The sequence below is a fragment of the Euprymna scolopes genome, chromosome 12, assembly GCF_053919585.1.
Source record: "Euprymna scolopes isolate OS-2025 chromosome 12, ASM5391958v1, whole genome shotgun sequence".
Classification (NCBI taxonomy): domain Eukaryota; kingdom Metazoa; phylum Mollusca; class Cephalopoda; order Sepiida; family Sepiolidae; genus Euprymna; species Euprymna scolopes.
Window position 1 is genome coordinate 116,602,908 of NC_136493.1, and position 25,615 is coordinate 116,628,522.

A 25,615-nucleotide genomic window follows, 5' to 3' on the forward strand; every position below is an offset into this window, starting at 1 on the left:
AATTCAGGGTAATTAATCAAACTACATTCTAAAAAAACACACAGACGCAAATCGATATTCTATTACTAATTATAGTGAAAACAATAAGAGTATGCAATCGATAGTGTGTCAAATAGCATTTGTAATTAGGTTCTATCCACAACTATGTCAACGTTCTAAATTGTATATATGCGTATGTATGCATGCGTTTTTATACATATAGAAATATTGTATATACAGTGGCACCAGAAACAATGTCCGCACAACCTGCAAATTTAAGATAAATCGAATATAACTGTTTAAACAACCGATACCTCATTTGATTCGCCTTTTATTCCTCCGTGATTTCACCTGTTCATATTTGACTTGAAACTGGAGTATCCTAGTTTACATGTCCATTAAAAAAAAAACTAGACTTTTTAATGATAGACGACTATTAATCTGTCCCACCTTAGTGATGTAAGAATATATTTTCCCTTAGAAGATCGCCCATATTTCTTGGGGGCAAGCAAATATACACATATTATTTATTTATTATTTTACTCATAAGGAGTAATCAATGAACAGGTGCTTAAAGATTCTCTCGCTCATCAGCGTAGCGTGACTCTTCTAGGATTTGAATCTTCAAACCACATGTGCTATTGTCGAGTGGGGTTTACGCAATTTACAATTAGACATATACGATGTCCTGGATGACGTTAACCCGCCTCATATATATATAATTAAGAATGTGTCCATACTGTAAAAGCTTTTGCGTGTGTAATTGTAACACATGGTTGCACAATGCACACACTTTCCTCTTATAGTCAACAAAACCTGAATTGTTATATCAAGTAAACTTTTTACATATTAGGTTGACTATTGAAAAACGGTGTATCGACGTAATTATCTAACACACACATAATCACATACACATGTATATATGTATGAATACACATAGAAAAACACATTAAACACATACTAACTAAAAAAAATAGTTTGGCCTTTTTTGTCCGGATAAAAAAAGGAAACGATTATTATAGCGTGTATTTATCCGGAAGATATAGGTAGATTACTATAATGATTTATACATGCTTTTTTTTTTCATTGTGTGTTACTTATGCATACTGTTTAAACGGTAGTTCATTTTGAAAAATAATAAATGAAACATTTCGGTGTTCGCTGTTATTTCCTGTAACCAATTTATATGGTAAATTTATAGTATACTGCAACGTTTATCTTTTATGTTGTCATGTGTATACAGAAGAAAACAAATCTCGGCTACGACTTTATGAAGGTTTTAGAGTTTTAGTTTACTAAAATATAGAAATAACCCACACATTAGAATATGTCTAATAGTTTTGTTTTAATTAATTAGTAAAGTATATTATAGCATTAAATAGATCTCAGGATATAATTTTTATTATCGGCAATTATAAAATATTTTCATTCAATGATCACAGCATGATCTGAAATCTATTTTGCCACACCCAACGATAGACTGATTTAAATCCTTTGTTTCTCTGTCAAGTCGATACTCGTAACGTCATGGGTCATGATCTCAAGTCTCTTTGTGTTATCAACTTCGACATTTTAAACTTTATCTTAGATATTACATGACATCTTTTTCTGTCTCTTTTTGTTAGAACTTGCTTAATTCCGAATTTGCGTTTCACTTTGACCTCTTCTTAGTTCTTTATTCGAAATTTTTCAAGATTAGCATTAGCTGATGTACCTACAATTCGACATAAAGCAATTCATTATGTCACAATATTAAGCATAGCTGTCTGTTAAGAACATGGACGATAAGTTCATTACTAATAAAGTATACATAGCAATTTGGAAAACGTCTGACAAAGCTAATAATTATATACCATCAATGATGCATGTTTTTTATATAAATCTTACGATTAAAAGCTTCGTGTTTGTGCAGTAATGTCTTTCTAATTATATATATCTATATATATATATATAAATATATATATATATATAAATATATATAGATACATATATACATATCCGTGTATATAATTATATGTACCTATCCACCCCCACACACACACGCACACCCCCACACACATACACACACCCATATATATATATATATATATATATATATATATATATACACACCCATATATATATATATATATATATATATATACATATTGTTTTAAAAACATAATTATCCACTGAGGCATATTTTCTCGTCTACGACACATCAAAGTGCCTGAATCTAGCGAGTTCGAAATCGAGACCCCATAGTCAGAAGCGTAAACCGCTACCATTGCATGACTGGTTCGAATATGTCGTGATTTACGGAAATGTTCTTTATTTTTTGTGTTTTATTATATATATATATATATATATATATATATGTATATATATATATATATATATATATATATTCTTATTATATATAATGTACACACACACACACATATATGTTAGCAATAAAACATTGTCTAAGATTATGTACGGCATTAAAGAGAGTAAACAAAAATCTTCCATGCTTAATAATGAATTAAATAATCTCGTGAGTGGAAATAATGTGAAACTACAGCAAAATATCTGAATAACAATATGCTATATATATATATATATATATATATATATATATATATATATATGTATATATATATATATATATATATATATATATAAATAGCTTCCAATTCACTTCAGAGGAAAATAGCGGACTAACAAAATTAAGAACTCTTTAGCTAGAAAATATTTTTGAAAATGCGAAATTAATTCGAAAAAAAAGAAAAGAAAGTATTTTATTCGCATGTAGAAGCGTATTCTAAAACAGTTTTTCTGCTTATTCGATATTTTCATTGATAGATTTTTCTAATTGCTGGCTCTTTTTTCAACGTTATATTGATTAACGCATGCTGTCCGTAATGATAAAATAAAAAATGAACTAGAATGTTCTACGCCCAATACAAGCTAGAGCGACCTCGATAACACCCACGTTAGTAGACGTTTAACTTATAGTGTCAGGGATGAAATAATACCAACAAAAATAAGGAACTCTTCCATTGATGACGTGTTACGTTGTTACTCTATAATAAAGGGTTGAGTTTTTGTTGCGTCATCTCTAATAATGGATTAGAAGAGATGACGTGTTATATTATATATTTATGTTGTATCATAAAGGGAATCGTGTGTGAGTGACATGTATTTTCAGAACCTACCACTGCTTCTTCGATGTTGGACCATCTGGAATTTCTCGTCCTGAAGGGAGACTTGATACCTGTTTTGGATGAAGAGTCAATCACTCCAAGACAAGGAATTAGTTCTATAGTTTATTTCACTTTTCCCAGATGTCCTGCAGAAGGTGGAAAGTGAAATCGACCTGTGTGGGTTCTTCTTCTACACACGCCAGCCTTCTTCCCCTTCCCAGTGAAGAGGAGGAGACAATGGGGAGCCGTCCGTTGTCTTCTGAGTCCAAATCAAATCTCAACGATTTTTGTTATATTTGTATCGTGACCATTTGGAAAATTACAAACATTAGGTCATTCGAAAATATGCCCAAATGGCCTCTACTCAGACGGTGAAAGACACTATTTCATTTACATTAAAAAAATATTTCGAATCCTTATTTAAGAGATCAAGCAGCTAAACCTTCTTACGCCATTTTCCTTAATTTTTTTTTTTTAATATTTTATTTATTGTTTGCCTGGAAATTTTTAAATCGATCTGTTTTAGTATTTCTACATTGTAAATGTATATATATATATGCATACATATATATATATATATATATATATATATATATATATATGTTAGTGAGAAGACGATTCCACGATTCCAATATTTTTCCCGATTCCGATACAATTACTGATTCTGTACTAAATTCCCGATTCCGAAACAATTTTCGATGCTCATTCTGATTCTTTATAAATCTCTAAATATTTAACTGTAAAAGTGTGATTTTGTTCCGATTACTGTAAAAAAAACATCTTAAATGTGCCCATATTCTCTCAAACGTAAAACACACATTTGTGAGGTCGTGATCAAGAGATTTTAGTCTTACTTGAAGTTAAAATCAATAAATATTTATTATTTTGTTATTACTACAAGCAGTGGAAGATAATTCTCAAATAAAAAAGATAAATTAAAGAAATCGGTTTTGCCATCGGAAAATAGGCTCAAATTTTCCGATTCCGATACCGATTCCAGAACCCCAAAAAGCTCCGATTTTTCCGAGTCTCGATTCCAATTCTGATTACTCGTCCCAACACTAATATATATATATATATATATATATGTATTTATATATATATATATATGTATATATGTATGTGTGTATATATGTATGTATATATGTATGTGTGTATATATATATGTATATATATGCATGTATATATATGTATGTATATATATGTATATATATGTATGTATATATATGTATATATATATATATGTATGCATATATATATATATGTATATATATATATGTATATATATATATACACACATTGAAATATGCTTTTTATACAATTAATACATGCCTAGGCACACATGTACCATAAACTTCTGGGTGAATTTATGTAGGTTATGAAAGATTTCGTCTCGGAGTTGATCAGTTTATAGAACGTAAGAACTCGCCTATTAATTTAGTCATATAGAGCTTTAAAATCTATCATGTTATAAAATAAACGAAAAGACGGTTTCTATAAATACACACGTTTCATTGCGAAAGCCTATCTTACTTCACTTGACACGGTCATTAAAATAATATTCTTTACATAGACCAATTATTTCTCTTTTCCTCCATTATTTTATTAGCAAAAAATATTTAAATTCGCTACTGGCCCCATCTGATATACATACACAAAACACACACACACTTATATGCACACATATATGTGTGTGCATATATATACATACATATATTTGAAATGAAATGTCTGTGTTTCATATCAATGCATTTTTATTATTCTAACAAAGACAAAGAATACTTTAGAAATTTAATCTTATAGGCGGGTGAGTGAGATATATAAAGCTATCAATCACAAATGCCGGGGGAGTCCGGCAACGACCGTCAAATAGGCAAGATGCTCATGCTGCCTCCAGTAAGGCATGCAACACGCCACCTCTGCCGGAATATCTCCAACTAAAGTATATCTGAAGACATGTAAATATGTTTATAACTTTCCCTCCTAATATATTATTGTGTACCTTTACTTTCATGTTCTTGTTAATTATTTGTGCAGACACAGCACTTAACCTATAGTTTTGATGTCTACCATCTCATCAGAGGTGAATATATTAGCAAATCTTTATAAAGGTATGTACCATATTAGCTAAAGTCAGTGAGACATAGATTGTCAAAGTCAAAATAAATGATTTATCAAAAGTCCTGCAACAAGTGAATTTAAAGAAAAGGATATGAAAATTGTAGATCCAAATTACGTGGTAAAATCCATATTGAACATTCTTAAAGCAGTGAGGTAGGAAGATCCGAGCTGTCTATTGCGTTATCCGCATAGCTGATTTTTTCTATCTTGCATATCCAGCAATTCTTATAAAGATGGTGCAATACTTATACTTATAGAATATTACTGCCAGTAATATTTTGTAAATCTTATAATCACAGATTTCAATACCAACTGATTGTTAAATAAAATTATTCTGCAGTATATATATACATATATATATATATATATATATCGGAAATAGTATTTAACATTTTTTTCTAACAGTGTGTTGTATAAAAAGTGGCGTAAAACTTGTCAATTAACAAGTAAGTAATTAAGATTAAATTGACTGTTTATAGAGTACAGTAATTTAACACAGAGTCTCCTTGCTTTGTATATACTATTACTATGATACTATTATATTGAAAAACGTTCGGAACGATATATATACATTTTTTTGATTCATCCAGCCTTGACAGACGTGTTCTAAATATTATATCTAGTGCTTTTCTTTTAATGATTTGGAATTCATTCCATTTGCGCTTTTTTCCAAGGAACTCTGCCTTTTGGATGATTTTGGACCATTTGGATTGAAATTTGAAATTCTACTGTTTTGGATTTTACCATTTTTGGATTTTTACCCTTCACCGGACTATCCATTCATGTGAAATCTTTTTATTATTTTTCTTTTGCCTCCTGTTCCCCTTACCTCACTCTTTTTTAACCAAGTAAGATCTTTGACTTACTTGTAGTTTCATTAAATACTTTTATATGCAATATCCGATCCTGCATTTTGCTAATTCCTGCCCTCTGAATAGAAGTAGAGTATTTCTTCGAAACTACGCGGATTAAGGACTATCCACTTATCTTGTGCTTCCTTTTTTAAAATTAAATATGTTTTTAACTCTTTGTCAAGATGTCTTTTAACATGTTTTATTAATCATGTGTTCATATTATAAGCTCTATTTCCTTTTCGGTTTTATTGAGCTTTTTACATCTGGCTGAGTTTATTTTACTTGTAAATATTAACTCTTTAATATTTATAATATATTTTAAATTTACCATTTTAGTTACCTTAGTAAACTTTTGTAACTTTTATTTTGTATATATATATATATATATATATATATATATATATATATATATATATATATACAAACATATATATGTGTGATTATTGGAAAAAGAAAAACCAAGACTTTATAAAATAATGTTAATCAACTATTCCTCCCTATTTCAGGGACATCATCAGGCTTTTCGAGGTACAAATGTGGAGGAAAATGATCATAAATAACATGCGATATATACATATATATGTATATGCATATATATATAAATATATATATATATATATATATATATACAAATAGAAATAGGTACATATATAAATATATGCAAATATCAATATATACATATACAAATAAATATATATAAATATATTAAATATATATATAACTATATACATGCATATATTAAAATATTATATATATATATCAAACATACATTTATAAATATATACATATAAAAATATATGAATATGTAAATATATTTATATAAGAATATATACATGTATAAATATTTGCATATATAAAGTTATGTAAATATAAATATATATATATATATATATATATATAGAAATATATAGAATAATTATATAAATATATATAAATGCATATACGTATGAATATATACAACTGTATATATATATATATATGTATATATATATATATATATATATAGAAAAATTATGTATATGTAAATATGCATATATATAATAATGCATATAAACATATATAATATATATATATATAAAATACATATATATATATAATATATATTATATATAAATAAGTATATATATGTAAATAGATATAAAAATATATATATATACAGAAATATATGTAATAAAAAAATTAATTTAGAAATTAATATATAAATATATCTAAAATATATTAGCATATATATATGTTTAAATATATATATAAATTAATATGCATGTATATATTAAAATATATATATATATATTTAAATATATATATATAAATATGTTAGCATATTTATATATATATAAATATATACATATTATATACAAATATACATAAATATATATACGTTTGTATATACATTTTCATGTATATAAATGTGTATATATATATGAATACAATATATATATATATAAATAATACATATATTAACATATATATATGTATAAATATATATATACATATATATGTATATTAATGTTTATATAGATCTATATGTATATAAATATATATATATATAAATATAAATATTTATAAATATATATATGTGCATAAATATATAAATATATATATTTATAAATATATATAATATATATAATTACATACATAAATATAAATATATAAAAAATAAGATATATATAAATACATATATATGTGTATTAACATATATACAGTGTGAGATTAATAAATGTATATATACAAATCGATATATATATATAATTCTATATATATAAAATACAAATATATATAACTATTCATATATAATTCTATACATATATATATATACATATGTAATTATATATTTATGTGTGTATATATGGATATATATATACACATATAATTATATGTATGAATAGTGCTCTCTCTCTATATATATATATATATATATAAATATACATATATATAAATCTACAAATCTAAATTTGTTTATATTCTGATATATATTTAATTATATCAATATGTGTTTATACATATATATATATATATGTATGTGTGTGGGTATGTGTTTGTCTGTGTATTATTGACGAGATAACGTTTTTTACCAGTTTCATAAACTACCGGTAGTTTCGTATCAGAATCTTAGGAGACGTAGTTAATGCTGAGCTGCGCTTCCTGTAAATTTTTGTACTGTTCCTGGGAATATAATTACTTAATCCACCATATTTTAGGTGTTATTAACAAGGCAATTTGTTTCGTCAATAAAATTGGTCGTAAAGGTGGTTTAGGAAGTTCTTGAAAGAGTACTATTACAGAGTAGCAAGCAAAATGTAGAACTACCTTTGAAATATTGAATATGCTAAGAGGGTACCATCAAACTGTGAAGAACTTTGTCAGTGGCCCTACAAAGCTACATAAGAGAGCTAACAAAGGTAAATCTAGAGGTGCTTAACGCGTTTCTCTACTCCAAATTAAACCTGAAGTGGTTAAGAAATCTGTGTAGACAAGTAAAGAAGTCTTTCTCCAAACTGGATTGAAGAATGTTTCAAAAAGTACTCGATGTCGCCTTCTGAAAGAAATAGCAAAATCTGTTTAGCCAGTGACAAAGCCTCCAAATAAATAAAATACGTACAAAAGCGATTGCAATAGGCAGAGAACAACATGAAAACGGATTTTCCCAAAGTTTTTTCACGGATGAAGTGCGTTTCACTTTTGATGCCCAGATGGCTGGAGCAAGGGAGTAGTCTAGATTAACGACACATCATGTGATCAGCGTTAGGGCGTTAACAAGGTGTTGTTGGGATAATGCTTTGGGCTGGGATTATCGGAGGTACATTATATGGGAGCACTATGAATAATAGAAACATTATTTTTATGCAGGATAATGCCCCCTGCATACGACAAACAAAAGAAAAGAGTATTTGCAACCACTGGGGTTCTCTGGGTTATGGAGATGGAGGGGCAAGCGAATTCACCAGATTCGTACCCAATTGAGAGTCTTCGGAGTATCATGAAGCGACGCCTCTATGCTAGTTGATGCCAATTTTAGAACAACGATGAGTTGTGGGATGATGTCCAAGAGGTATCGCGAAAAATAACTGTTGATGAAATCTTAAATTTGATTAATTCTGTGGAACAACGTCTTTTACAACCAATCATATAAAAGGGTCGCATATCCCCTACTAATTATGTCAACGTAAAAAATTGCTAAGCATTTTTCCTAGTTCATTAAATGTTTGATAATTATTTCAATAAACAAGTTATTGGTATGTTGTGTTTTTTTTTCTCAACCTCGTTAATAACACATTGAAATCAACAGATATTCCTATATTCTGCGATAGTTTCGCTAATACTGCTTTAAATACTTTTATTTTCGGACTGAAGTAGCTGAATAGTATTGTAAGCATTTTCTTAAAGTTTCATGGCTTTTTATTCATTCGTTCTTACAATATTTAAAAAGTGTAAACTCGTTAATAATTTGATATCCAGTATACATATATATATACATATATATATATATATATATATATATATATATATATATATACATACATACATATATATATATATATATATATATTATTTAAACAAAAAAAAGACATAAAAAATGGATTGATATCAATCCATTCTTGGGTGTCTTGAGTTTTGTTAAAACAATATATGAATGTTCTATTATGAAATCGTGATAATTCTGTAGCTTACAATTTAAGACATCACTTGCTGGCTTAAAATTTATTGGTATATGAACGATTACTGAATTTCCAATTATGTAAACCGAGTAAAATTCGGAATACTACAAATAAGACTATATATATATATATATATATATATATATATATATATATATATATATATATATATATAATTTTATATAACAATCATTAACGTATTTATTTTGCAAGTCGCTTTTTGTCAGTAAAACTGGTATTTTTTTCAGGAAATTTTAATTTAAATTGTAATCAAAACTATATAAGCATAAGCCGCACACATATAAAAAAACAGATACACATTTTAATTTATTAAAGAATATCGCAATGATGTGCGACGATTTTTGTAATCAACTGATTATTAAAGAAGTAAAAGACCTAAAAAATTCATAAATGAAATAACTAAATAAATATGAGCATTTCTGTTTTACTGTGTTTTTCATTAGTTTTAGAACAAAATAACTATAAAAAAAGTTTAGGAGCACTTTAGAGAACACGATCTCGTTAAAGACGTTGCTGATATTCGAGATCATCATCGAGTAGACCATCACGTGAAGGAAGTAACAGCTGTAGCGAGAAGTCACGCGTGGCGAGAGAATGAGAAAAAGAATATCGTTGCTCAACAAAAAAGTGAGTAGAAATGTGTTTCTATACTTTATCTACTTTGTGACCGAGGCTACAATGTGTTGGGCAACCTCTCATTTGTTATTTTCCTAACGGATAACATTGATTCAACGATGCTGAGTTCGAATTCATTGGATTCATTTAAGTTCATGTATGCTCTGATATTGCTCGAAAGTGAAGTCTTCACACTTCCCACACAACTTTGAGGAAAAAGACAACTTATACTCTATTAAACGCTAACATCATAAGTTAAGTTGTATTGTGTCCACGCTGCTAAATGTTCACATAAACCACAGGACTTTCTACTACTATCGATAAGTCTTGTAGTTCATTGTTTAAAACGTCGCTATGTCTTAAAAGCAGATGAGAAATTCATCCAAACAATTCGATTAACCCATGAATAATACCAAACAGTAGATTCGGCCATTGGACAGACGCGTCACTGACACAGAACGAACACGATTTTTGAAAGTGCTTTTGTCACAGGATGATTAATGAGATAAAAAATGTCTGCTAATTATAGCTTTTTTCATCCGACAATCTGGCGAAAGGTTTTCATTTCTGTGCTGTTTTATATTAATCTATTCATTATTTCAATGTTTTTTTCTGAATTAGATGCAAACAAATTCCGTTCAAAGACAGACAATTTAGAACCGAAATAAATTAAGGTGACCGATTCTGCTGTCTAATAACAATTATCATGATGACGACGATGATGATGACGACGGATATATTTTACGTTTAGCAAATTTGTTAGATGCGTTTTAATAAATCATATTATTTCTATTAATCTTGTATTCAAATTTTTGTCTTAAGACACTTCAGAACGAAAGCGGAATGAGTGAATTAATTCTGACACACATGCATAAATTACAGGTGAACTAATCCTGTTAAACTACAAACGCATGGATACTGCAACAGGGTAAAACAAAAAGATGTAAGAAACACCACATGAATCTAAGACAACTGAAACTGCAAAAAATTAAAAAATATATATACTCCCCACAAGAAATAGCATCAGCTTCGAAAACACAATTTTAAATAGTCCTGAGGAGTCAAGGAAAATGGAAGAACCGAATAATCAAGGCATTATCGAGACCGCAAGGGGATGAATTCGAAGAGTACTGAGACCTATGCGGGTGCTTATTGCCACCCAAATTCCAATGAACAAGAATAATCCTGAAGCAATTTAGGTTTGCAAACCGATAAATTTCTTCGAGCCACAAGCTCTAAGAAGGTTGACAACCATAACTGATGAAATCTTCCTCATCTAATTTTAATATCTGAGTTTTCTTTCTCCTAGATGGATGATCCGAGTCCTCACCCAGAGATAGAATTTTCATCTTATAGTAAGAAGAAGCCGTGTTAGTTATAAAGTATGGTGGAAAACCTTTGTTATAAAATAAGTAAATGAAATATTAATAATTAATAGGAACCTGGAATGTAAGATATACAAAGGGAAGAAATAAAAAAGAAATAGGTTTAGATTTATATAGGGTACATGCAACACGAAATAGATACATGTACTGATCTTGTTTGTCCATTACAGCAACTCAGTAAAGAGTCCCCCTATTAGATCAGAATCTCTAAGCAAAATGAATTTTGGGGTGCCAAAATTTCTATTTCAGAGTAGTAATAAAAAGTAGGGGTGCCTTAAGGGTCATGTGCGTTCTTATCAAGGATCGACCGGTAGTTATTTTCCCTTGCATTTGATTTGAAGGATCCGTTTTGATTTCTTTACTATTTTAAAATATACGAACTCGTTTTCTAAAGTAATACATGCTAGCAAACAATTACACATTTTCTCTGTCTCGAGGGATAAAAATCTGGAAACAAAGAATTATAAGCGAGCAGGATAGCACGATATATAGAAAAACTAAAATAAGAAAATAAAGGATAGTAATATTTACCGTTCAGGAGTTAAGTTTTAAGCAGGAAAAACAGTGCGTTTTTATTTTTTATTTATTTATTTTATTTTTTTTGACGGCGGCGATCAGTTTGCAAATTTGCTGAGTAGATAGCAAACTTTCTTTTTAATATGTATCTGACTAATTACAATGTAAAGTTTTAAACCTTTTTAAATAACATGCATATATCTCGAATATAATCATGTATATTTTACGTACACAAACATATATATATATATATATACACTAAACACCTTTCGAATACATGCACACAATCGTGCACATATACGTATGTGTAGACACACAGAAAATGAAATAAAAGTATCAAACTTTTTTGCAACAAGGAGGAGTTTTGTAAATAGTTTTGCTCTATTCAAAAAAATAAGCCCAACGTCTGAGAAAGATTGCCCATTAAACATTAAAAAGAAGCCGTGTATGCATTAAGGATTGTGAGAAAACTAATCTCTTTCATTAATTAATTTATAGTTAGTTGCGTGCCTTGCAAGTTTTGATATTTTCCCTCTTAAAGACCATGTGAGCTTTGTCCAATATTTTACACTAATTTTTCAGTAAGAATGTAATATTTTGTCAAACCAACGGATTAAGCGATACAATGTGTACATATCAGTATGTTATTGCTAAAGAAATCAGAATATGCAAATAAGAATCACTAAAAATAACGGTTTCCGAATAATATGCAGTAAATACACATGACTATTATGCCATTCCTTAAAAATGAAGTGTATCCATTAACATAAAATAAGTAAGAGAACTACAAAGCTGAATTGTAATGCCTTTTGTATACAAAAATCTAAATCAAGGAAATTAAAAAAATGAATATATTGGAATATGTCTTTGGTATTACTGAAGACTAGCATTGCCAGATCGTATAATACGACGAAATATGATATTTTGGTTAATGCAGATTAGACATTCTTCCTTATATTACATTGGGCCCAATATATATTAATACCTTAAAAATAATGTAAAAAAAAATTGACTTGTTCGTCACTCCTCAACCCACCGGAAAACAAAATCTTAGCTTACGATTTACGTTTTCCTTTGAAGTTAATTCGTGAGCTATGTAGACATGTTTGCTGTAAAGCTATAAAACAAAACATGAAGTGATAACTATTACGTTACGCATGCATATTTGTAATGCCGTAATTTTACCTTCACCTGGCAAATTCTATTTTTTTTTTAATTTTCACACTTCTGCACCGATTTTCCCCGACTAAAACCACAATATAAAGTTTTGTATGATCTTGAATACCCTATATATTAAGTTAGGAACATACGGAGGAGTTTGGTAGTCAAAATTTAAATATATATATACGCATATATATATATATATATATATATATATATATATATATATATATATATATATATATATATATATAGAGAGAGAGAGAGAGAGAGAGAGAGAGAGAGAAAGCGGTTTGTGTTTACTACAAACGTTTTACGCAAATATTCCGAAAGTATAAATCATGTAGAATACCTGCATGAATATAATTGTACGTATTAGTTAACTAAAGATAATCATCCGATAAAAAAAACGAAAAAGAATAATACAGGGTTAATATCAATGAATATTTAAAAGAATATGCAAATAAGCTAGATCTTTTGAAGATGAATGCAATCCACGACCCATATATAACAAAGTTGTATTTTTTGAGAATAAAGTAAATAATTTTACAGTCAATGCTACACGTCGTTTTCTAAATCTGTGTTTGTCAATAGATTTTTCTTCTGCGTAATGTGGTTGTGCAGATAGCAGAGTACTCACTTCGCACGGAATTACATCAGGTTTAGAATTCTGTATTCGAATGCCTTCTAATGACCTCTTATTTAATATTGCATTTATTCGAAGACATTTTTCCTGACAATATCAAAATGGTTTTTCGAATATAAAATATTATCTATGAAAAAATAACGAAGTTTTGGCTATGGAAACATGACGAAAATTCAATCTTAATGTAAACAAATTGTTCAAACTTTCTATCTGCTAGTCTTCGAACCATAGAAATTTATTGTATACACAAATTTATTTTATTTAGATTTGATCTTTGATCATTCTTTAGAAGTTTACAAATGTTTGAATCTCAAATTCTAGCCATTCCGTCGCTGGCGATGTTTGAAGTCAAAATAGTGTCACGTGTCCTCTTTCTATATCAATAAGATTTTCACATCAGAAGTTTGTTAATACGCTAATAGCTCTTTGATTCTTCGAAAGTTTACCGATTCTCTGGTCGGATATGTGTATCGTCTTTGATTTCAGAATTTTACCGATTCTTTTGTAACATTATTTGAGTTTAGTATTGAAGTATGAAGTTCAGCGATGCTTTGGCTCGCGATAGACGGTTAGATCTATAAAATGGATCAATGATCTGAGTAAGAAATCGTCACTTGATCCTAGAATGGTGCCGGGAAAATGAACCGATTTTGATCTTCCGGTGTTATATTATTAAATGCAAGGTTCTTCAACGATATGTGACCATATATAACGTGCAACATGCAAGTCAAGAACTGGTACAGAAATTGATACGGTGCGAAAGATATAAAAAAGGGAAAATAGATAGAAAAACGAAGAAGCCAACATTATGTGCGGCAAGTGGTATTTCCCTCGCTACTATTTTCCACTAAATGACGATGGTTATCATGTAAATATGACCCCTTATTTTATATAATATGAATCTTAAATTATTTTTCCTATGACACTCAACGATAGCATAGGGTTTAATACCAAGTTGCAGAGTTAAGTGTGACTCTGCGACTGGGTTCAAATTATTCACCTGGCATTAATTATCATTTCCTATACTTAAGCTTGCACTGTAGACAATGCATGGAGAGTAGACACTGAGTAGAAAGTAGACAATGCATTGTGGATGCGTTTATAGACAGTAATGCGTACAGCAGCTGAAATCTTAAGGACAACTCACAAGAGGGGGAACTAATCCACATTACAAACAAAGTCTAACCCGAATACATCAAAAGAAAACAAAACAAAACAAAACAAAAAACAAACGCAACCAATCGACCTGAAACCCCAACACTGTAACATGTCTATCGACCATCACCAAAATAGCCGTAAAGAAAGTAGACACTATTCTAAATAATGAAAAGATAAACGATATAAAGACCAAAGAGAAAAAAGCAATACTCTGACCCCGCACCACTGGATGACTGTGCAGGGAACTCTTGACTTAGGAAAGCACATTGTTACGTATATTCAAGTGAAGACCAATAGTCGTTGTCAGTGAAAAATCCATGATAAATGGCAGTTGCGATAACGCAAAATAATTTACACGTGCTATCGAAAGAAGCAGAGAGTACTGGAAATTTCAGTCAGTCAGAATCCTGAGACGACCACAAATCTTTGATGTCCTGCATAAAAACTCCTAGTTTGTACATAAAATATTAAAAAAAATCAATAATATTATTATTTAAAACAATCAATAATAATTAACTCCTAACTTTAAATCGACCATAATACTTAATTCCCTGAATCTTTAGAACATAGGACTACACAAATTTCTCCCAAATCGACCCAGTAGTTTCTGCGAAAAGTTCTAGGGGATATATGATATCGTGGTTAAATTCACTATTAGTACCTTACTGTGTATCAAGTAGAAACCACAATACTTAGTTTATTTAATTTAATTATAACAAAGGTTTATACACAATTTCAGACAGATTGACCACACAATTTCTGAGAAAACGGAGCACAAACAGGCAAATCGAGAAACCAATACAGGTTGCGCAAGTTTGAAGATTCAATTCTCTGTGTGGGCAAAAAAAAACAAAACAATTGCTATATATATATATATATATATATATATATATATATATATATATTGAGATTGTTAGACTGACTTCCTCATCTTGGTTGTTATCGTCACAACGTTTCGGCCGTTTTGCATTCCGGCCTTCATCAGATGTTTTGTATCAAACTGGGGAACCGTTTGTTAGGAGTCTCGAACCCAGCCTTTTATTATTATTACGGGGGTAGCGTGTTCAGACCCCAGCTAGGCTCTGGGACATAGTTGATGATTATCTGTTTTGAATGTTACATTTTACTGCCTTCGTTCAGGATTGAACTCAGCACCTTTGGGTAACTGTAAACTTTGATACAACGTCTAGGACCACTCGGCCATATGCCACTAGGACCTGATGAAGGCCGCAGCGCAAAACGGCCGAAACGTTGTGACGATAACAACCAAGATAAGGAAGTCAGTCCGACAATCTCAATCAATGAAAACACCTCATCTCAAGAAATACAGACAATGACTGATATATATATATATATATATATATATATATATATATATATATATATATATATATATATATATATATATATATATTCTCTGGTTTTATATGGATATTTTAGTAATTTATTATATCTATAAAAGTGAGAATGTCTGTGAGGACACTCCCCAACCCAGCTCCTCTACCTTTGATCTTCAGACTTGGAATATGGTATATAAGGTTTTCAGACACATAGAAACAATTTTAATCCGTTCTTATTCGCAGAATACAGCTGTCACGGGGTCCAAATTAAAAAAAAAAATGTAGGTGGAGGTGATCAGATTTTAATCTGTTTGTCACCTGTTTCAGGAATATGCATGCGCAAATAGTTCAGATGACAGATTCTTTATGTTAGAAAAAAGAAGGATTAAAAACATTCGTGTCAAGTTTGGTTAATGTTTATTATACTTGACTCTCTGTCTTTGGGTTTTGGTTTCGATCTCAGCTCGAGTATTTTTTTTTTTTTTTTACTTACAAGTGAACTATTAAGAAAACAAAAACATAACATTTGCACGCACATATACCATTTTCTGTATTAATTAAAATATATTTGTGCCTATTTTACGCGCGAGCAACGACGGGCGGCCAACTAGTATATCTACAACAACAGCGAGTTCGAATACTGGCGAATTAGAATTTCGTCGTCATTTCTGTATGAATATGGACCGATAGAATTTTACTGTGACCTTCTCCAAACAATTGAAACATCTTAGAATTGAAACGAGGAATGCGTGCGCAGTGCCACACCTATGATCCAAATAAAAGGATCGCAAACCGTTAATGTAAATATGTTTCGCTTGAAATCCAAATGCGCAAAGTAAGAACGGGAAACTTGAAAGGAATACTGATTAAGCTCTTCGCGGCAACGCTAATATTTTACCGCATGGTCGTACATAAATGCCATTTAAGGTATGCAAGCGGGATAAATGTATTTAGTTATGCCTTGAGTTATGCCATTTACTGGTTGAAGGAGATTAGCCCCTTTCTCTCTCCATGAACAAAAATCGAAGACAGAATATTATTGAGGGTAAATATTTGCATGTTCCCGTGAGAACTCCAATCTATCTAAGCTGAAGTCTTGTCTGAACTTGCCTGTTTCTTATGCAATGCGTATTTAGTGTTTCATGCGTTGAATGCTAACGTCCACTTTGTGGTCGGCTTCCATTTTACAGATAGATTTTGATTTTGAATCCTGACCGACAATTTCGGATTAGTTCTTAGATTTCCGCCGAGCGGAAAACGTTGTCAAGAACGAATTAAAGATACTTTCATATATTGTATTGTATTACTTTCGGTGCGTTTTCCGCCGTTATGTTTCAAATGAATTACAAATTTTTTATGAACATAGCTTCAGACAAGACGTGAAGTCACTTGATTTAAAGAGTTAAGAATAATAGATGACCTTCGTAAAAAAGATTCGTTATGACTTTAGCATTGAAAAAAAATCACGGCTTTATGTAAGAGTTAAAACAGAGGCATGGGTGTCCGCTATCATATATTTCTCGAACAAAAAAGTTACTGAAATAGGAATCTGCATTACAATGATGTATCAAAATAGCGAATAGATTATTGACAAAAACTTCTCAAGAACACATAGCATAATAGTATTGTCGCAATATATTTTATTTCATGAAGGTTTGATTAAAGACAGTTGAAATGTTCAACTTGAAGACACATGTGATAAAAATAGACCAATCAAATGGAACTACGTTTTAGTAGCAAGTTATCAGAAACCAGAAATTGCTGCATAAAACTTATACATTTTTCAGAGTCCCCGCACATAATTATTTCGTGTCCACATGCGAATTCTGTTTGTTTTTTGCCTGCAAATTTTAAAGTTAACGACTTATACTGATCAGCTACCAATCGAAAACATTTTTGAAATAAAACATGACTTTCAATTCAATGTCTATTTATAGAAATGGCTGATATATGCAAGTCCTTGAGAGAGAAATTCTAGTGAAGAACAAAAGTCTCGGATAATCAAATTGCTGTGACGTTTTCACGCGTGATAAAAGAACCCTTAAATAGGACAAGTATTTATCAGACCAAATATTACTATAACATTACTGTTAGTGCGTATGTGGCTATAAAAATAGCCCCAATTGTGAGCAAGTGTTTAAAGAGCGATACAAATTACTAATTTCACTAAAAGTAGCAAGGGCAATGGATCTTATATATAAAATCTACGAAAGATTTATATATATAGTTAGTTATATTTATATATAATTATACATTCTAACTTAATAGTGTATATGTATGTATATATATATATATATATATATATATATAAACATGCCTACAACACACTCATATATCTATATGAAATAGTAGCATTCGTATGTGTGTGGGTATGTGTGTACACCCCCCCCACAATGGATAAAGAAATATATAAATCCGTTTTAGGCTATTTCTTGCAAAGGAGTTCTGTGTGTACACTTATACTGCTCAGGAATTATATAAATCCGTTTTAGTTTATTTGTATCAACGGAGATTTCCCATTAAATTTTAGGTACGATTCCCATATATAGTATTTTGCAAACGAAGTCTTCACTAAATTAATGACTTAATTTGCATATTACAGGAAAAATCTATTCTAATAATTAGCCCGATCTTAATGATTATTTCCTATTATATAATCGTTTTAATGACACTCTTTAGAATATTATTTAAAGTTTTATTTAGTTTGCTTATTATTAATTCAGTTTTTTGTTTAAATTTATTTTAATTAATAATAAAACAATTACGTTTAAAACTGGACCTCTCATATTAAACTATGGGAGTTATTTTCCTTCAAGCAAATGATTTTTGGGAAATAACTCTCAAGGTATTTTTTTTCAATCCGGGAGTATTTTTATTTAAACTCTGAGGGTTATTATAAGCTTTATGTTATTAAATTCCTGCTGTAATTGATTTGTTTAATTTTAAATATTATTTAAACTGATTTATTATTTTTGTTTTTAATTTCATTATTTTGCGTTTAAAACGGGAGATAATTTTTTTAAACACATTTTCAATTATTTTAATTTTAAGGAAACGAGTGTGTTTGTGTGTGATTCGTTGCTTTCGGTTTTAAAACAATGCATTTAGTATTTTTTTTTAAAGAAATATGTCGTTTTCTTTCTTTCGAAAGAAAAGGTAAACATCCGCTTGAAGCAGAAATAAACTATTTTTTGTATATTTTTTACATTAATTTTTCATAAACAGAAATTTGTTACGATCATGTACTTCATATTTTTTTAAACATCTTTACGAAATAATGATTATAAAAATCAAATTTCGTATATTGACTAAACAAATATAAACGATATAATGAATTGGTATAGGGATAGAGAATAATAATTTTAAATAATGTCACCATTTTCTTGCATCCCAAGGAGGGCAGAGTTAGTCATGGACAAGTTCGGTTTTAATGTGAGTAAAATACAGTTTTCAAAAAGGGAATACTCTGGATTGGGACGATAATTTAAAGTGCATTAGTCTGGAAGGATTTGTCTTTCACGGGCCGCTAATAGAAGAGCAGAAGCGTAGTAGAACAGATACTACACTTTTCAAGATATGGTCTATTTACAGACACAGGCAAGAAGTTTACAATCCAGAAGCAAATTTTTATGATAACATCTACAACAAAACTCTTTGCCTAATTGAAGAAAAAAATCTCCTAATGTAACTATATACATGCTATGTATTACCTGCACCGAGGAAGAAGGAGATGAAAGACTCGCTAATGAATATCAACTTGTAAATTAAGATATTGAAAAAAATTCCCTACAAACAGAAAATATGACAGAAAAACCGGCAGATGATCAAAGAGAATGAGATTATCGGACTGACTTCCTCATCTTGTTTGTTAACGTCACAACGTTTCGGCCGTTTTGCCCTCCGGCCTTCATCAGGTGTTTTGTATCGAACTGGGGGATCATTTGTTAAGAGTCTGAAACCCAGCCCTTTATTATTGTTATGGGGGTACCGTGTTCGGGCTCCAGCTAGGCTTTGGGACATAGTTGATGATTCTCTGTTTTGAATGTTACTTTTTCACTGCCTTCGTTCAGGCTGTGGGTAACTGTAAACTTTGATACAACGTCTAGGACCACACGGCCATATGTCACTTGGACAATTCTTAGTTGGTTTTTGTTAATGTTAAACCTATGTTGTTATTCAAGGTTTTCTCTCTCTATCAGAGGTGTCCAAATTGCATTCAGCTCTATGCTTGGTTTGCTCAGTAGGTTGTTATGTCCGAGCATGTGAGCTGTTTCTTTAAGTTTTCTCACTTTCCAGTGGGTCTCTCTGTTTATTATTTTTACTTAATCTCATAGGGGGCGATGGTCCCCCCTCTCCATCCAGACATGGTTGGCTATACCCGATTTTTCGATGTTAACAAACAAGATGAGGAAGTCAGTGCGACAATCTCAATCAATGAAAACACCTCATCTCAAAAATATAGACAATTACGATCAAAGAGAAGTTTACAATTCATTAATGGCAATGTTGGAAGCACAAGGTGAGATGAAAAAAACATGTTTCTTGATTCTTAAGGTTGCACGAGCAATCCTTTGTAATCAATTTGATCCTTGCAAGGATTAGATCCATGGAAAAGATTATGCTTGAAACAGTAGCAAGTGACATTGCTGTCACTCTACTTCACAGTAACTTTGAAATACCCTTTGGATACTCGTCGAATGAATCAGCCTGTCTACAAAATTACAAGCACCTCAGCCTTGACAAATGTCATTCAGGACACCCAGCACTCATCGTAGACGAACCCCGATGAAACACAAAGGCGAAACCGTTCTACTGCCTAAGACCCCCTTAGTGCCATCTAATTCGGAACTTCTATTTAAATTCCGGAGGCTCCAGTTTCCTGTGAAGATGTGTTATGCAATGTGCATAAATAAAAGTCAAGTTCAGACTTATAAACCATTGACGTAGAGTTGACATCATAATGTTTCAGTCACGGTCTGTACTACGTCTCCATCAGCAGGACGGGACGTTAAGAAAACCTCTACAGGCTGGCTTTAAATCAAAGCAGCAGAAATGTAGCTTACCACGAGACTCTTCTATGAAAAGTTATAAAAGATGATATGATGAAAACTGATAGTATCTTGATTGTGGTAAGTTTTAAGTATTGAATGTGTTAAATAAAATGCAAGCAATCAGTTCAAATTTACTTCCATGGAAAATTTACGATTAAATATAAAGTAACTTTCGTCTTTGATAAAAAAAATGTTTTACTGATACTAAACAAATTGTAAACATTGTGTTTCCTTGTAATTGTTTCAATTTTTATGGGTGACAATATCAATGGCAGCTTTGATATAATCTAATTGCTTTTAAGTTAACAATTGGATTTCATTCATTTAAAAAGACAGTTAACATTTTTTTAACAACTTAGGCAATAATTGCTCTTACAATATCCACTTACTGGAAGGATGCCAACGAAGCAGGTACCCGAGTGTACAGCAAAGTCCTGCACGTATCTTTTCTAGTAGAAAATAATCATAATCGAAAAGTAGTGAATCCATAGTCAAAACAATGAGTTACACTGATCAATAATTGAGTTATTTCTTGTACAATGACTTTTTACAGCAGAAGTATTCATGGGCTAGTATTATCGTATATATGTATATATATATATATATATATATATATCTGTGTGTGCGTTGTAAACAGTATTGCAATGGTGTTTTTGATCATATATCTGTGTTCACAAAGTTGGCTTCCATTAGAGTGGCCTCTAGGAATATTTTATGGAATACAAACTGTTGCCAATTCCTCAAACTTCTGTTCTTCTTACACAAAGGTGTTGATTTTGGCAAATGATATATGTGTAAGCTTCGATCAATGACTTGTAAAATAACGAACTAAATTGAACCCAAAAAGTCCGAGAGGAAAAGGCACGTGTGTAGGTGTGTGGAGTAATTTTTACTGTGTAAAAACATGTATCGGCTAACCAATTTAAGGTGCAGTTGTAACAATTATTGACAAGATAATATCCCTGTACTTAGGAGAAGCTATTAGTACATTGTAGTATTGTTAGATGGAATCGTTTAAAGTGTAGCTGATGTATAAGATTTATATGCAAAAATCATCAAACGGATGGTTTTATAGAGAGAAAACAAACAAATATAAGATTTCTGATTCTTAATTGAAATCGTATTAAACTTATTCATTTAGGGCAAATCATTATAAAAACTAAGTCAACAAGGATAATCGTCAAGTCCAAGTTCTAAAAAAAAATGGGTAAATCAGGTTCAGTTTCTTTTTGTCTAATGCCGGTGACTCTTGTGGCTTACTAAGTGTTGTACTAATTTTAATTAATATATTTAATAAATTTGTAGACGAAAGTACACAATAGTAATCGATACTCCCATTACTTCTAAATGTTTAGTATCGTTTTCTAAATAATAACTTTGTTTATTAAAATATTTATGAAATTGTTAAGTAATAGGAGAGAACAGTGAAAAAATCGATTTCCTCGTAATTAGAATGGCCTTCTGAATAAAATGCTATTTAGAAAGCAACTCTAATTATAAAGAAATCGATTTTTTCACTGTTTTCTGCTTTAACTTAACAATTTTATAAATATTTTAATAGATTTGGAAAAATTTTATTCGCATCAAAAGTGATATGATGCATTTATTTTAATATCAGGAATAGTATCTGACCAGAAACCGTTTCCTGCAAAATTCAAACCGGGGATTCATATATTTACTCTATACACACACACATATATATATATATATATATATATATATATATATATATCTGGCTGGGCATATAAAAGCATCATACACAATCTTTACAAAAATCATTTTTGAAACGAAATTTAATATTTAGTTTTTTTTTTCAATAAATGCAAACAATATAAATCAGATATTTCGATTTTGACCCCCATCAGTGAGTTATAGTCGAATAGAAAAAATAAAGAAAACTGGCTGTAATTAGCATTCGTCATTATGGTTCTAAAACAAGACAAATAGAAAGAAAACAATGTCCATTGCACATTTTATAAGGTCTAGATGGATCGAATATATGTAATTAATATAGTTCTCATTTATTAGTAAAATATAAACGAATCTCTATTAAAATATTCTCTAAGACTTTCAAACCCATGTCATATTTCAACACCGGAAGCGACGTCTACTTAAAGCAGCTTCAACCATCAATTGAAGAAGTTTATGAAAATATCAAATAAACAGCCGTGTTCAATCCTTTGAATATCCGTGTTCTAGAATATAACGGCAGTTGGTTTTTGCTATCCTTGCATGGAAGTGCCGATATACACAAACATATAGCACCTAGTACAATTAAATGCTAAGTATCCTGTACCTCTATAAGGCCACCATTCGCCCATGTATGGAGTATTGCTGCCACATCTGGGCTGGTGCATCTGCTACTAGTCTCTCGCTCCTTGACAAGGTTCAAAAGAGAGTCGCAAATCTGATAGGCCCTGAACTGGCATCTAAGCTTCAGCCTCTGTCCCATCGACGAAATGTTGCATCCCTCTGCCTGTTCTACAAGTATTTTAGTGGTGAATGCTCTGATGAACTGCAATCACTTGTGCCCCCACGACGCGAGCACCCTCGACAAACCCGACAGGCTACTAGATCCCACCCCCACACTGTAGAGGTCCCTAGATGTAAAAGATCTTTTTACTCCAATAGTTTCTTCCCCAGAACCGCAAGACTCTGGAATTCCATTCCAGGTCCCTGCTTCCCCAACAGTACTGACGTGCAGAAGTTCAAGTGTAACGTGAACCGACACCTTGCTGCCCAAATCCCTACATAGTACTCCAGTAGTTGTTGCCCCTGATAGTAGCCCCCTACACCAAAGTGGCAATTTGCCTTGTTTGGGGTGAAAATGTAATAAAAAAAAAAAATGCTAAGTACTAACAAGGCTCAACGTTATTTAACTTCTGTGATCTAACGAGCAACTACATGTAAACGTGATTTTACCGTATATTATCTCTTGTATGTTTGTTTTTTAAAATCGTCATCATACATTAAAAAAAAGAAAAGAAAATCAAGCTTAATTTTAAACAGTGTTTCCAATCACGCCTTTGCGCTCATTAAGATAAAAATAGATCATTATATTTGTTTCTGGTTTTCTTTTCGCCATTCATTATATGAAATAGAAGACATTTTTGGTGCATTTCTGAATGTTTAAATGACTTGAGGCGACTTTTCGATATTGAATGGATTTTGAAAACGAGACATCGGCATGTATTAATGTTGGAACGTCACGATAAAAGTGATGATTTAAAAAATTAAAATCAGACAAAAAATAGGATATGTGATAGGTTTGGCAAGATATCGCCGTGATATCAAAAGCAGATATAGACATGCAAAGTAATAAATGAAGAGCAAGCGAATAATGAAACGAAAAAAGCATTAATAGAACATTCTATCATGATGATATGGAATATTGAGATATGGTCTTCTTAAAATATATATATGCATGTATATATATATATATATATAAATATATATATATATATATATATATATATATATATATATATATATATATATATATATATATATATATATATACGCAAGATAAGACACTGATAGAGTTCAGATGAAAAATCCTGAGAGATATTACTTGGAGTAATACTTTCAAGGAGATCCCAGCCAAAAAGGAAAAGTTCACTATTAAAGAATAGAGCAATATATAAGTATCGTGGTTAATTTTAAAATTCTGAAAAAACAACATATAGAGACATATATTCGATTTAAGAGTTTATTGCTTGAAAAAAGGAATATATAGAAGGGGTCATTTTAATTTCCTTAAATGATTTATAACCCCGAACGATATTGGACCCATTCCGATAATGGATTATCTAGGTTGTATCAACTTCTCTTTTCGTATAATTTTATACATATAATTATTCACAACGACTCAAAAAAATATTTTCAATAATTGTGCTGCAAAGCAAAATAGTGTCCATTCGCAGATGAAAATTTTGGTAATTGCATTTC